This window comes from Arachis hypogaea, chromosome 16 (genome assembly GCF_003086295.3).
Source record: "Arachis hypogaea cultivar Tifrunner chromosome 16, arahy.Tifrunner.gnm2.J5K5, whole genome shotgun sequence".
NCBI classification, from domain to species: Eukaryota; Viridiplantae; Streptophyta; class Magnoliopsida; order Fabales; family Fabaceae; genus Arachis; species Arachis hypogaea.
Window position 1 is genome coordinate 66880932 of NC_092051.1, and position 13751 is coordinate 66894682.

The following is a 13751-nucleotide window of genomic DNA, read 5'->3' on the forward strand; positions in this document are numbered from 1 at the left end:
TCTCTGTATGAGCCTCAGATTCCTTTGGTTCCTCAAAGGGAAACTCATTTCTGTCCAGAGGACGTTCCATGAGGCGTTTCTCACTAGGACTCACGTCCTCCTCACGCTCTCCAGGTTCGGCCATGTTGGTCATGGTTATGGCCTTGCACTCTCTCTTGGGATTTTCTTCTGTATTACTTGGGAGAGTACTGGTAGGAGTTTCAGTAATCTTCTTACTCAGCTGACCTACCTGTGCCTCCAAATTTCTAATGGAGGACCTTGTTTCATTCATGAAACTTAGTGTGGTCTTGGATAGATCAGAGACTATGGTTGCCAGGCCAGAATAGCTCTATTCAGAATTCTCTGTCTGTTGCTAAGAAGATGATAGAAAAGGCTTGCTATTGCTAAATCTGTTTCTTCCACCATTATTATTGAAGCCTTGTTGAGGCTTTTGTTGATCCATCCATTAGAAATTTGGATGATTTCTCCATGAAGGATTATAGGTGTTTCCATAGGGTTCTCCCATATAATTCACCTCTGCCATTGCAGGGTTCTCAGGATCATAAGCTTTTTCTTCAGAAGATGCTTCGTTAGTACTGTTGGATGTAGCTTGCAATCCATTTAGACTCTGAGAAATCATATTGACTTGCTGAGTCAATATTTTGTTCTGAGCCAATATGGCATTCAGAGTATCAATTTCAAGAACTCCCTTCTTCTGAGGTGTCCCATTGTTCACAGGATTCCTCTCAGAGGTGTACATGAACTGGTTATTTGCAACTATTTCAATGAGTTCCTGAGCTTCTACAGGGGTTTTCAGATGAAGGGATCCTCCTGCAGAATGGTCCAATGACATTTTTGACAACTCAGACAGATCATCATAGAATATACATATGATACTCCATTCTGGAAGCATGTCAACAGGACACCTTTTGATCAGTTTCTTATATCTTTCCCAAGCTTCATAGAGGGATTCTCCTTCCTTCTGTCTGAAGGTTTGGATTTCCACTCTAAGCTTGCTCATCTATTGAGGTGGAAAGAATTTGGCCAGAAAAGCACTGACCAGCTTATCCCAAGAGTTCAGGCTATCCTTAGGTTGTGAATCCAACTATGTTCTAGCTCTGTCTCTTACAGCAAAAGGGAAAAGCATAAGCCTATAGACCTCGGGATCAACTCCATTGGTCTTGACAGTGTCACAGATTTACAAGAATTCAGCTAAAAACTGATGAGGATCTTCCATTAGAAGTCCATAAAACTTGCAATTCTGCTGCATTAGAGAAACTAATTGACGCTTAAGCTCAAAGTTGTTTGCTCCAATTGTAGGAATTGAGATGCTTCTTCCATAGAGGTTAGAAGAGGGTGCAATAAAGTCACCAAGCATCTTCCCTACATCTCCACCATTGTTATTGGGTTCGGCCACGTCTCCTTTTTTTTCAAAAATTTCTGTCAGGTCCTCTCCAGAGGGTTGTGCTTTAGATTCTCTTAGTTTCCTCTTAAGAGTCCTTTCAGGTTCAGGATCTGCTTCAATAAGAATGTCTTTATCCCTGTTCCTGCTCATATGAAAAAGAAGAGAACAGAAAAGAAGAGAAATTCTCTATGTCACAGTATAGAGATTCCTTTATGTGAGTAGAAGAAGAGAAGAATAGAAGAAGGAGAAGAGAAAAATTCGAACACAGTGAAGAGGAGGGGGTTCGAATTTTGAGTGGAAGAGGAGTGTTAGTAGATAAATAAATAAATAGAAAGAGATGAGAGAAAGAGAATTTTGAATTTAAAAAGAATAAAAGGAAAATATTTTTGTTTTTTATTTTAATTATTAGTTAGAATTCGAAAATTAAAAAGAGAAATAAAATTAAATTAAAATTTAAAATAATTAGTTAATTAAAATTAATTTTGAAAAAGTGGGGAAGAGTTTTCGAAAATTAGAGAGAGAAAATTAGTTAGGTGGTTTTGAAAAAGATATGATTGAAATAGAAAACTTTTAAAATCAAACCAAAAAGTCAAGTAGTTAATTGAAAAAGATTTGAAAATCAAATTTGAAAAGATGGGAAGTTAGAAAAGATAAGAGGTTAGGAAAGATTTTGAAGTTAAGTTTTGAAAAAGATATGATTGAAAATTTTTTTGAAAAATATTTGAAAAAGAAATTTAAAAAGATTTGATTTTTAAAATTAAGGTTAATTACTTGACTAACAAGAAACAAAAAGATATAATTCTAAAATTTAAAGATTGAACCTTTCTTACTAGGCAAGTAACAAACTTAAAATTTTTGAATCAATCACATTAATTGTTAGCATTAATTTTGAAAATATGAAAAAATAAGAAAAAGATTTTGAAAATCAATTTTTTAAAATATATAAAAAATTGAAAAAGATTTGATTTTTGAAAAAATTTTGGAAAGATAGGATTTTTAAATTGAAAATTTGACTTGACTCATAAGAAACAACTAAATTTTAAAACTTTTTGACTAAGTGAATCCAAAATTTCAAAATTTATGAGGAAAATAAGGGAAATATATTTTTTTGATTTTTTTGAATTTTTAACGATGAGAGAGAAAAACATTAATTTGAAGCAAAACATAAAAATCATGAATCAAAACAACTAATGCATGCAAGAACACTTTGAATGTCAAGATGAATACCAAGAACACTTTGAATGTCAAGATGAACACCAAGAACTTATTTTTGAAAATTTTTTAAGGAAAAAAAACATGCAAGACACCAAACTTAGAAATTTTCAAACTTTAGACACTAACAAATTGAAAATGCATATGAAAAACAAGAAAAGACACAAAACATGAAAAATTAAAGATCAAACAAAGAAGATCATCAAGAAAAACTTGAAGATTATGAAGAACACCATGCATGAATTTTCAAAAAAATTTTTAAGAAAAATTAAAACATGCAATTGACACCAAACTTAAAATTTGACACTAGACTCAAATAAGAAACACAAAATTATTTTTGATTTTATGATTTTATTAATTTTTTTTATTTTTCGAAAATTATTTGGGAAAAGAAAATAAGGAATTCAAAATTCTTAATGAGAATTCCAGGAATCATGCAATGTTAGTCTAGAACTCTGGTCCAGGAATTAGACATGGTTTACTAGCCAGCCAAGCTTTCAGTGAAAGCTTCGGTCCAACACACTAGACATGGCCAATGGCCAGCTAAGCTTTAGCAGATCATTACATTCAACAGCAAGATTGATAGAAGTCAACAAGCTCTTGTGATGATAAGTTAAAACCTCGGTCCAAAAGATTAGACATGGCTTCACAGCCAGCCAGACTTCAATAGATCATCACGAAACTCTAGAATTCATTCTTAAAACTTCTGAAAAATAAAATAAGAAATTTTTTTTGAATTTTTTTCGAAAATAAAAATAAAAATAAGATTACCTAATCTGAGCAACAAGATGAACCGTCAGTTGTCCAAACTCGAACAATCTCCGGCAACGGCGCCAAACACTTGGTGCACGAAATTGTGATCTCAATGGCACCAAAAACTTGGTACGCACTATCATAATCTCAATTCTTCTTCACAACTTCGCACAACTAACCAGCAAGTGCACTGGATCGTCCAAATAATAAACCTTGTGTGAGTAAGGGTCGATCCCACGGAGATTGTCGGCTTGAAGCAAGCTATGGTCATCTTGTAAATCTCAGTCAGGCAGATTCAAATGGTTATGAGGTTTTGATAATTAAAATCATAAATAAAATAAGATAAAGATAGAAATACTTATGTAATTCATTGGTGAGAATTTCAGATAAGCGTATGGAGATGCTTTGCTCCTTTTGAATCTCTGCTTTCCTACTGTCTTCATTCAATCATTCATACTCCTTTCCATGGCAAAATGTATGTTGGGCATCACCGTTGTCAATGGCTACTTCCCGTTCTCTCAGTGAAAATGGTCCAAATACGTTGTCACCGCACAGCTAATCATCTGTCGGTTCTAGATCATGTTGGAATAGGATCCATTGATCCTTTTGCGTCTGTCACTACGCCCAACACTTGCGAGTTTGAAGCTCGTCACAGTCATCCCTTCCCAGATCCTACTCGGAATACCACAGACAAGGTTTAGACTTTCCCGATCTCAGGAATGGCTGCCAATAATTCTAGCCTATACCACGAAGGTTTTAATCTTAGATTAGAAACCCAAGAGATACACATTCAAGCTTGTTTGTATGTAGAACGGAAGTGGTTGTTAGGCATGCGTTCATAGGTGAAAATGGTGATGAGCGTCACATAATCATCACATTCATCATGTTCTTGTGTGCGAATGAATATCTTGCAGAAGAAATAGGCTTGAATTGAATAGAAAAACAATAGTACTTGATTAGCGGATAATTTATACGCTTTTTGGCATTGTTTTTAGTATGTTTTTAGTAGGATATAGTTACTTTTAGGGATGTTTTTATTAGTTTTTATGTTAAATTCACATTTCTGGATTTTACTATGAGTTTGTGTGTTTTTTTGTGATTTCAGGTATTTTCTAGCTGAAATTGAGGGACTTGAGCAAAAATCAAATTTGAGTATGTTTTTGCCGGTAAATTAAAGACTCCAGAGCTTCACTATTATCGTCTACACATTAGTACATTTTTTTCTGCAATGTAATGCTATTATTACATTTTTCTACAATATACAATGTTATTTTGAATATGTTTTTATCTACTATTACATTAGATAAAGAACCAAATTCTAGTTGTAATGAACCTATACACTTTAAAATGAATTTAGTATTAATTTTAATTTTAAGAAAATTATGGTTTGAAAATTGATTTTCTAAAAAATGGTTTCAAAAGTGGATGTTTTGTTAAAAAATCTGGTTTGGAAATTGGATTTTAAAAAACTAGTTTTAAAATTAGATTTTTGGTTCAAAAAGCTAGTTTTAAAACTGGATTTTCAAAAAAAAAATCGGATTTTAAATTTGGATATTTAAAAACCAGATTTAAAACCAGTTTGTAAGTAAAAAACGGATTTAAATTCTAAAATCGGTTTAAAATAGGTTTTTGTTTTTTCAAACCAGTTTAGAACCGGTTTCTCTCTTCAATCCAGTTTCAGTTTGGTTTCATGAACCACAAAATTGGTTCTGAAGTTGATCTAGTTTGGATTTTTAAAAATCCAAACCATGCCCACCCCTAATTTATTGTTCAAATTCTTTGTTGAGGTTGTAAATTGTTGATTGGTATTAAATTTTAAATGTTGGACATTTGTACTTACCAAGTACTTGTGATATTGCCTTCAAGAATGTTGTTGGATTTCTAAATTGCATGTTGTAACTAGTCACCATGTAATTTGGAGTCACTATCCATTATTAGGAAATTGTATGTAGTTGATGCATTTCTTTAGGTGATGCTTGTTTATGATTGATATTTATTTACATCACCTAGTTCATGCATTGAGATTAAGGAATTGTGAAATTAGATCGTAAGCTCACCTAGTGACATTTTTTTAGCTTTTTAAGCTTTGTGGACCATGCTGGCCATGTGATTGATCTCATCTTATATTTTTTTTCCTAAATTACATAGCAACCATGTTTCCCACTTCATGTCAATTAAGTGTTGCAAACAAACTTTTCTCTATTATCATTTTCACAATTGCTTGATTCTTGTTGAGTGCCCTTGTGCTTCTTTATTACTTGTTTATTTATCTTAACCTACAAGTTTCTTTTAAAGTATCTCAAACACACTAGAATGAGTGAAGTGCATGCTTCTTTTGTGTAATTGCGATATAGCTTTCTTTGCTAGTATGTGTGTTCTAAACCGTCCAACTTAGAATTCACACACTTATTTCCTTCGTGTCACAAATTGATTCACTCACTTTATTTTAGTGCTTCTTACCTCATTCCAACAATCTATGCTTCCATGATTTTGCATTTAATCTTCGTACGGTGTTATTTTCTATTTTTCATGGATATTCACCATAGGCAATAAGGGAAGCGGAAGAAAGAACAGACAGCAGCCGGTTGATCCACAAACTGAAAGTGGCAATCTGTCAAGTTGCCGTATCCCCCTTGCTCATCTTTGAATCCACCGAGGACGGTGCAAACTTTTAAGTTTGGGGATGTCGTCCGACCGATCGGCCATTTTTGGGTGACAAATCTCTAATCCCAAGATCCCAACACTTTTCCATTTTAATTTTTCTATTATTACTATGTCATTTAGAATTTTTAGTTGCATTTTTCTTAGTTTATGGCATTTCTTTTCATATACATATAATAAGCTTAGTCAAAATAATTAAATTTTCCAAGGAATTTATTATAGGGCACCCCAATTGATTTGAGTAAAAATTTTTCATTGAACTTGCTTGAATGGTTTTTGAGCTAGAACACACAACCATGTGAGTTTTGAGCCTAATTATGTGGTTACATCATATAACCACTATTTTGCTTGTTGTGTGTATTATTCTCTTTCTATGGTTATAATCTTTGATTTGTTTGATTCTTTATGTCCATTATTTTGTGTATGAATGCATTTATATGATTGAGGCTTTCATTTCAAATAACTCACTTACTCAAATAGCCTACCCTTTTATCTTCCTTTGTTAATCAATTTTGAGCCTATTTTAATCTCCTTTTGTTCTTAATTTTAGCACATTACTAGCCTTAAAGCGAAGAACAATAAATGTCCTTAATTTAGATCATTGATTAGCTTAGGCTAGTAAGAGTGTGTATCATTCAAGTGTGGAAAAATTTGGAAATATTGGATGAGGTAAAAATGTATTTTGAGTTTTCATTAAAAATCTTGGGAATTAGGTATACACTCATGTATTAATTATGTAAACCATATGCATTAATCTTTTTGTATATATTATGTTATTGAAAAAAATTGAAAAAAAGAAGGAAAAAGAAAAAGAAAGAAAGCAATAAAAAGGGACAAAATGCCTCAAAGAAAAGTTCAATAATAACCAATGCATGTGTTGTGATAAAAAAGCGAATGCATGAGTGTGTGAAAAAGTAAAGAATTGGTAGTTAGGTTTGCATTAGAGTTAAATAGGTTGTAGGTTAGGTGAGAGCTTAAGTTAATCTAAGATTCAAATTTCAAGCTCACTTAAGCAAATACAATCTTACGTTGACCCTAGCCCCATTACATCCTTTGGAAAAGTCCTCATGATATTTTTATGCATGCATTGAATAATTGTTGATTGTTAGATGAAAAATAAATCTTAGAAAGCATGATTAGAGGAGAATTGAGTGAATCAACCCTATACACTTGAGCGATTAGAGTAGATACACATCTAGTGAGGGTTCGATTGCTCAATTCTATGTTTCCACCAGTTATTATTTTTTATCTTGCAAGTTGTAAATTCTTTTCAATACCTCAATTCAATTGTGAATTTTGATTTGATTGTTATTGCCTTAGCCTTTATGTTCATATATGCTTTCTTGAAAACTGCTTTATTTTGACCAAGTAGTTGCATTCATGTAGATAGGTTGTATTTAGATAGTCATTAGAAAAAATTTTCATTAAAACGGCAGTTTTTTTTGGGTATTTACAGCGGTTTGAATCGCCATTATTACCAGGAACGGCGATTTTAGAAAGCGACGTAATTCTAGGCGCCATTCTGGTTATTACAGCGGTTTTCAAAAAATTGCCATAATTTCTTCAGTTAAAATGGCGGTTTTTGGATGGGTTAAAACGGCGGTTCAAACCACCATTATTTCCAAATAAAACGGCATTTTTGGGTTGGTTAAAATGGCGGTTCAAACTGCCGTTATTTCCAGGGTGAAAATAGCATTTTTGGTTAGTTAAAACGGCATTTATGAACCCCCATTTTTACCTTGGCAGAGTGGCGTTTTCGGTTGGTTAAAGTAATAACTTCAATACAAATAAAATATCAAATAAAATATGATTTTTTAATTCTAAATGTATTTAACATGTAGCTCTCAACATGTAGCTCTTAATACATCAAATTTCTATCATAAAAAAATTACACTTCTGTTATTATTCGTTCCAGAAGATATACTTCCTAAATCTTTTGGCGATAGAATCTCTCTCTCTTGATCCAATTCCTAAAAACAAAAATATAATTTAAAAAACATAATAAAAAAGAATAAATAGATAAACCATTTCAAATAAGGAAAATACATTTTTCATTAGCAAATACTACTTTAAAAAAAATAAAAATAAAGATAGAAAGAAGTGACTGAGTATTGGATATCTTCGACAATAGTTAAAATATTAAACAATTTAGTAAAATAAATTGTTTTTCACAACTACTTTCTATGTCACTACTAACCTGTCGCTTATGATGCTGATTCCGATCCCTTAGTTTTTCACACACAAATTTTAAGTCACATGTAACATTAAATAAGTCTTCAGCATCAGGATGGAATTCATGAAAATATTTTTTTTTCACGAATTCCTAGCTTCAGATCTGCAAGACATAGTTAATGATTAATCCCAAGCAAGGCATTACATTAATTCACAGGGTTAAACGAAAACACCTTTGAGGACTATCATGATAATCCACTTTATTTTCGATGAATTTGTCTTTTGGATAAAGGTAGAAAGAACCTGAGTCTTCTTGGCCTTGTATCCACAATCATCCAAATCAAACCAAAGAACAATTCTATATCTGAACTTATGATAGTGAAAACACTGAATGTTATAAACTGGGACTATAATAATACAATTAATAATGCATGCAAAAGAAAGGGACCAATAAACAAAGGTTTCATCCACATAATCAACCAGCAAACCTGTTTTCACTAGCAGCCAACTTATCAAGCAAGTCAATTACCTCTTTTATCATCAATCCACCCGAAGCAGTACCTTGCCTGCGCTGCAGTACCTGTTTCACAAACAATAACATTTCTCAAGTCTCACTGAAACCTTAAAAATTTTCTCTTCCCTTTCAATAACTAAAACATAAAAACACATTTTTACTACTTTCTTGCAACATATTTCAATCAAAAATGATTCGTCCTCACCAAAATTCTATTACTCACAACATGGGTCAATAAAGAAGGGAAAAATAATGAATATAAAGCACATGGATGTTACATGTATGAAGTCTAAACCATAAATCTTTCATATTCTATTTCAGTGTAATGTGTAAAGGCACAAATTCAATACTTTCTAGAGACAGTTACCTATATCCAACCTTCTAAATAACACACATTACTCCAGAACAACTGTTACTCAAATATTACACGCTCACAAGTCGCAAAACATAATTCTACTATAGGATGACATATTCAATATTTATCTTCGAACAAGACTCTAAACTGAACATGTCTATAAAGTAAACTAGCAAAATTATATTCACCATTAATCAATGATGTTATGGTGTATTAGAGTGAGCTGAGTAAGATTCTAGAAGAGTTTGAATCAGTTAAGTTGATCTGTTAGGTAGATAGAGCAAGTGCTAGCAAGGATAGATTCCCGTAACTAACTAAAGCATATAAAGACTCCTCTACCCTTTGCACTAGCTTGATGAACACGCTTCTCCTCTATGTATGTAAGCACACTTCAATGTTTAAGATCACTTTAGTGATTTAGAATACACATACCAGATTCTTCTATCTATCTATCTTCTGATTCTCAAAAATTTTTATGGTGAATACTCCCTCATTTCCGCAGTTCGAGTGCACTGTGATCTAGTTCTTGTAGTATCAAAGGCATGAGAAGCTACAGCAGCAACTAAAGCTAACAAATAAAGGAGACAATGGACCAACTTCTTCATCTGACCTGAGTTAAGAGAAGCCATTTGAACAAAAAGGGCAACTAGACTAAATTGGGAGTCAAAAATAAAAAAGATGAATTAGACCTAAATATGAAATCAACTAAACCGATTTAGATGTAATTAAAAGTAGGAATCAAGACAATAACTTAAATACCATCAGCTGTAGGTTGTAAATTCCAAAATCAATGTTTCATAAAGCTGATATTTTTCATAAAACCAAACATAACTATCACCTTAGCAGTACAAAAAATACCATGAAAAAATAGGTGTTAAAAAAAATCATTTTATTGACGATCAAGAGATAAAGTTGGGCAGATGATCTATCTCAACAGCCTTGCAATCAAGCATTGTTTAATGCAGAAACTGCCAGCTTAAGAAAAATACACCTCCAAACACAGAATCTCGAGAAATTCTCGAACGAAGACTTCTCCTAAACAAAGACCTCTCTATTATTAAGCTTACACAATTGCATAATCACTTTTCATCATACTTGCTTTACAAATATACCATATACTTTAATTTTAGATTTATCTTAACTGAATTACCCATGAGACTGGTAATTATTTGCCGAAACCTTCCTGCATCACCTATTAACAGCTCAAGAACCTTATCTGATACATAAGTTGCCAAATATGCAAGTTATATCAATATGGATAGAATAAAGCAATTTGTTATAATATAAAGCATTGGCCAGATTATGTAGTGTTCATGTAGCATGATTGAAAAAGCAATAAAAAATTAAGTTTATATCCAGCTCCACCATGAGATGGGCACTCTGATGATCCAATCAAATTCACAAACAATCAAATAACCATTAATTACCATTATTACTTAAACCAAAATATATTAATCAGATTGTAACTCACGGCAGCTCTTCAGACTTCCGGATACATAACAACCCTATAAATTAAATCGATTATATATATATATATATGTGTGTGTGTGTGTGTGTGTGTGTGTGTGTGTGTGTGTGTGTGTGTGTGTGTGTGCGTGTGTGTGTGTGACGATATATATGTGTGTGTGACGATATTGTCAGCAATTTTTGTTGATCTTACCATTTATTTACTAGAAAAGCATTAAATATGTTTTAAGAGCTTCCAAATCAAATGTTTGGATAAAAAAAACAACAAAAAAGAGAAGTGATAACTTCTAACCTGAGCAGGCGCTTTCGCCATAACCTGCTAAGATATGACTTGGAGATTTAAAGCAAAATGTTATATACTTGAATTGCATATAGTACAAAATAATAGCTACTAGCTAGAGATCATATATATAACGACTTGACAACATGTATATATATATATATATATATATATATATATATATATATATATATATATATATATACATAATATATATATACATAATATATAAACATATGTGTGTGTGTGTGTGTGTGTGTGTGTATGTGTGTGTGTGTGTGCATTTTCATGGGAGTTATGTTAGGATGGTATAGGCACCAAAAATTAATAACTTCTAACCTGAGTTGAGATCGCAGAAATGGCAATGAGTAGTGCCAGAAGTATAAGAGAGACAAGCTTAGCCTTGGCCATGGCCATTGCACAAGATTGTCTCTGGGAAGCTCGCAATTTGCACCATGGCTAGATTGTTATCATCTTTAAACATTTCTTCCATTGGCCTCCTTCCAGTCACCATTTCTAATACTAGAATTCCAAAAGAATACACATTACCTTGCATTGACACCTCACAACTCATTTCATACTCTGAAAACAACATGCCAATATCACATTTAAAAAGTGAAAACAATAAAATAATATTTTTTGCTTTCACTTCCTCTTTTAGTTTTTCCTTTTCACAATTTTAACAACATTGAAAATGGAAAGAAAGAATAAAAATTTAAACTAAAAAGTCCTTATAAGATTGGATGAAATAGATTATACCGGAGGAGCATATCCAATAGTTCCCTTTAACATAGTTGTGCTAGATTGATTATGAGGATCACCATTAGTCATTGAGAGAAGCCTTGCTAATCCAAAATTAGTCACATGAGCAACCATGTCATCATCAAGAAGCACATTTTCTGGCTTTAGATCACAATGAACAATAGGTTGTTCACATCATTGATTACACAAACCTATAGTATTCCTTGTGCCTCATGAAGAAGGAAGGACGAATGATTATTTTTCATATTAATTATTAGCACAAAATAGTTAAAGAATATACAATAAAAAGAAATGGCAAATATATATCAAGTAATGTGAAGTAAAAAATTCATGATCTAAAAACTGACGTTTGAAGTTTGAACTTTAACTAGCTGGTAATGTGAAGTTTGAACTTTAACATAAAAAATGGCAAATATATTAAACACTCTATTATCTTCTTCAATTCCTTCAACCACCACGTCGAATCCCCATAGCTTCTGGAGAAAACCACGATCGAGATTCTAGAATCTTCGATTGCCTTGAACGAAAAAAAGCATTCAAGCAATTCATCAAACACGTGCTATGCAAAATCAGTAAAGCACCAACTGAAAGCAAATTTACAAATCAAAACCATGAAGCAAATGCAAATTTGTATACATGCATGTAAGAAAAAAATCGAAGGAATTTCATGAAGACCTTACCTCCAATTTTTGCTAACAATGAGAAAATCAAAACCTAGCATTAAAGAAATAGAAGTAGTAACAATTAGCAAATAAAAAATATGAGTAATTAAACAAAGAGAATATGGATTTGTATATAAACCTAGTTCAACGAAGATGGAGAAAGAGAAGCTTCACAGAGCACAACACGATGGAACAGGAAATTTCGATGGAGGATATTGCAACTGGAGGAAAAGCGTTGATGGAAGAGCTTGCCGCCAGAGGAGAGCATCGTGGATGAGATCACAGATCTCATGCTGCGATGGAGTTTCTTCTTAGTTCTCACGTTGCGATGGAGTTTCAGCCGATTGAGTAGTACATCCTCTATCAGTGAAATACTAGAGTTAGGTTTTTATATTAGGGAAGCAGATAATGAGATACTGGCATTTAAAACTGCCAAATTCACTAAAAAACCGCCACTTTCCACAAATAAATTATGGCAGCTATACACATCGCCTCAATTTATGAATATAAGGGCGGTATTTTAAAATTACCATTATGTTGATGCCATTTTATACCAATTTTTTTGTAGTGAGTGTGCATTGAATAAATTTTAATACCCCTTTCTTGTCTTTCTTGAGTTTAGCATGAGGACATGCTTGGTTTAAGTGTGGAGAGATTGATAAACCACAATTTTATGGTTTATCTTGTATTGAATTTGGTGAATTTTATCAACTTTTTCTACAATTATTCAATGAAATAGCATGGTTTTGTGAATTTCTCCTAAATTATACTTAAGAGTGAAAACATACTTTTTAGGCCTTAAAATTGCTAAATTTGAATCATTTTAATTCAATTCGATGCCTTGATATGTTGTTGAGTGATTCCAGGTTTATAAGGCAAGGATTGGATTGAAGAAGTGAAGAAAAATCATACAAAGTGGAGAATTCATGAAGAAATGAGGATTTGTGAAAATCATAGCGACGCGCACGCGTGACCCACGCGTACGTGTGACTAAGAAATTTTGCCAAGCGATGACACTAGTCACGTGACCTCATTAAAGGAACATGCTGGGGGCGATTTCTGAGGTCATCCAGGCCCAAATCCAACTCATTTTTGAAACTATTTGATACAGAATTCAAGAGGGAACAAGGGGAGAGTAATTAGGTGTAGTTTAGTAACATGCTTTAGGTTATATTCTAGAGAGAGAAGCTCTCTCTTCTCTCTTAGATCTAGGTTTTAATCTTGCTTTAATTTAGTTTTCTTGCCATTTCTTATTATTACATCTTTGCTATCTTAGTATACATGTCATTCCCTTTATTTGGTTGTCTTTATGTTTATGTACTCTTGCTACTTTTGATCTTTATTAATGTAATTTATATTTTCATGTTATTATTGCTTTCTTTAGTTGTTATTGTTGATTTCTTGCAATTGGTAGTTGTTAGATTTTATTATTGTTGCAATTTTACCATACTTCTCTCTGTCTTCATTCATTTTCCTTGTTTGTGGACAAGCAAGATTTAAGTTTGGTGTTGTGATGACAAGTCATTTTG

General features: G+C 32.6%; 2 long non-coding RNA genes and 1 other non-coding gene across 4 annotated transcripts; 1 reads left to right on the forward strand and 2 right to left on the reverse strand.

The window, feature by feature from the left end:
• The first annotated feature begins 886 nt into the window (after positions 1-886).
• Positions 887-994, forward strand: LOC112761371 (small nucleolar RNA R71). Its single transcript, XR_003181769.1, has one exon. It is a non-coding gene; the product is annotated as a small nucleolar RNA R71 (small nucleolar RNA).
• Positions 995-7792: 6798 nt separating this feature from the next.
• On the reverse strand, positions 7793-10959 carry LOC112754310 (uncharacterized). 2 transcript variants are annotated; one of them, XR_003178471.2, is made up of 3 exons: positions 8416-10944; positions 8208-8345; positions 7793-7980 (listed from the first exon to the last, which is right to left on the reverse strand). It is a non-coding gene; the product is annotated as an uncharacterized lncRNA (long non-coding RNA). The 2 variants fall into 2 exon arrangements; XR_011874313.1 differs by having other exon boundaries at positions 8208-10959.
• Positions 10960-11031: 72 nt separating this feature from the next.
• LOC112758215 (uncharacterized) lies at positions 11032-12689 on the reverse strand. Its single transcript, XR_011873626.1, has 4 exons — positions 12362-12689; positions 12241-12274; positions 11558-12077; positions 11032-11380 (listed from the first exon to the last, which is right to left on the reverse strand). It is a non-coding gene; the product is annotated as an uncharacterized lncRNA (long non-coding RNA).
• Between the last annotated feature and the right edge of the window lie 1062 nt (positions 12690-13751).